This window comes from Lolium rigidum, chromosome 1 (assembly GCF_022539505.1).
Source record: "Lolium rigidum isolate FL_2022 chromosome 1, APGP_CSIRO_Lrig_0.1, whole genome shotgun sequence".
Lineage (NCBI taxonomy): Eukaryota > Viridiplantae > Streptophyta > Magnoliopsida > Poales > Poaceae > Lolium > Lolium rigidum.
This window is the reverse complement of record NC_061508.1, coordinates 254532520-254534627: the sequence shown is the minus strand read 5'-3', so window position 1 is coordinate 254534627 and position 2108 is coordinate 254532520. Positions and strand designations below refer to the sequence as shown.

Below are 2108 nucleotides of genomic sequence, written 5' to 3'. Positions count from 1 at the left end.
AACTGGAACCATTCAACGAGTTATCGACGAATATTTTAGGCGGGAGAAGGTAAAGTATTCCATCAATATGACAAAATTTAGTAGTAATACTAATTTACATTGCATGTACTCACAATTTTTCCTGTCACACAGGCATATTTTCCAGCTTAACATATCGAACAATCACCGGACTACCGTGATCATGCACACACCCAAGCAAGAATTCCAAGTTCTTGACTCATTATTTCCATTAAGTGTGACCATAGACACCGTCGTGGCTCTGTACTGTTTCTTCTACTACATACTGTCTTCAAATTGCATGCGTACGTAAACATCTAATTATCTATATTTGTATAGAGACAACAAATTTCTGCCGACATCCAAGAGTACAACAAATCTACATCTGGATTTTTCCCTGATGTGATATCTTGGGATATAAAATCATACGATATGCCGCAGCAAAAAGATGGGTCAGTACATGCAAACTACAACTAAATACATATTACGCTACTATTGCATGTACTAACTCAATGAACCGAATTAATTGTGCAGCAATTCATGTGGCTTATTTGTTCTTCAATGCATGGAACATTGGGATGGAGATAAATGGAATAAAGAAATATCACAGGTACTGATATTCTACATGGTGACCAAACACCTTTGTTCCGTGGTACATAAAATGAATAACCGATGCCTATTGTTTGCAGGAGATGATAAACGGATCAAGGAACCTCATTAACGCACAGATAGTTCTAGCAACTTCAAATCTGTTAGAGACGGTGAAAACGAAGGTTGTCCGGATCTCCAAGAGATTTACTAAGTAGATAAAGCTGCAGTGATCATAGGTTGGGTTTTAGTCCCGTAGAAGGTTTCCCAGCCTTGTGTCAATCTCGGCTTCTGTGAATCTATATGTATGACATTTAAATACGGTTGGCAAGTACTGTGATTCTGTGATTTTAAGTATTCATCTATATATTAAGCTACTAGTGTGATTGATCTACTAGTGTGATTGATCTATATATTAAACTAGTAGTGTGACAGAAAAATGTATGTTACCAAAATTTCAACAAAGACTTATATGAACAACACTTAGTACTTGGTCCACACAGTACATCTCTCCACACAGTGATAGAACATACATAGTACTTGGTTCAGTTACACAAATATCAGACATAGAACATCTACTAAATTTATTACATCAACATAGTGGCATGCTTCACTCCCAACTTGCACAAATCTCTTGTATGGCCTTCATCTTCTTCAGGTTTCTATCTCTAATATTGAAGAGATCTGCAACGTAATACTCCAGCCTTCTTCTTCTCCTCCTTTAGAGTGGCAATCTGCAGCTCTCGCCTTCTCCTTCATAACCTTCTCAAGTTCAGCAGCAGATTTCGGAACCATTGCTTCTTGCTCACTACTCAGGTTACCAAGTTGTTTATGCAGTTCAAGGTTTTTCTTTTCCAACTCCCTCTTCTCAAGCACTAGCTGGTAATTGGCAGTAGCATACTCTACATTACCGAGAGATTCTCGGTTTCCTTTTCCTCCTCAAATGAATGCCACAACTGGAGCAATGCATGTTTCAGAGATTGTGGCCACTCCTGATCCACCCAAAATACCGTCTCACAAATATTTTCCTGAAAAGTATTTTTATTCCAAAATTTAGTACAAGTTTTCATAAACCAATGTGGCTCAAAAATATGGTGCTAAATATGACACAAGGTTTTCTTTTGCTACATTTTCTAAATGCACTAGAACTGTCACAACATTTTCTAAATGCACAAGGATTTCTAAATGCACAAGATATTGAAGAGATGTTCGTACCTTGCATCCACATCCCAAGAACCTCCGGCCCGTGTTCGTCCCCTCGAATGCCACATACTTGTGGCACGGCAAGTGATGGTGGCAGCGCTCCGGCCCAACATGAACACCGGCGTAATCCGGGTCATACATGCTCTCTGGGACCTAAATCACAAGATAAAATGCAACCAATTCGAATAGAACAGAGTAAATCAACTAATTCCCAAATTTTACCAAACCCTAACCCTAGCTCAACACGTACCCGAGACGTTGGGCTCAGATCGGCCCCATGTGCGAACTCAGAGAGCAGACTGTCTTGGCTGCTGCTCTCA

General features: G+C 39.5%; 1 long non-coding RNA gene across 1 annotated transcript; it reads left to right on the top strand.

Moving 5' to 3' along the window:
• Nucleotides 1-360: 360 nt before the first annotated feature.
• LOC124683525 lies at nt 361-761 on the top strand. The gene is made up of 3 exons (XR_006996731.1): nt 361-449; nt 532-607; nt 687-761. It is a non-coding gene; the product is annotated as an uncharacterized LOC124683525 (long non-coding RNA).
• The last annotated feature ends 1347 nt before the right edge of the window (nt 762-2108 follow it).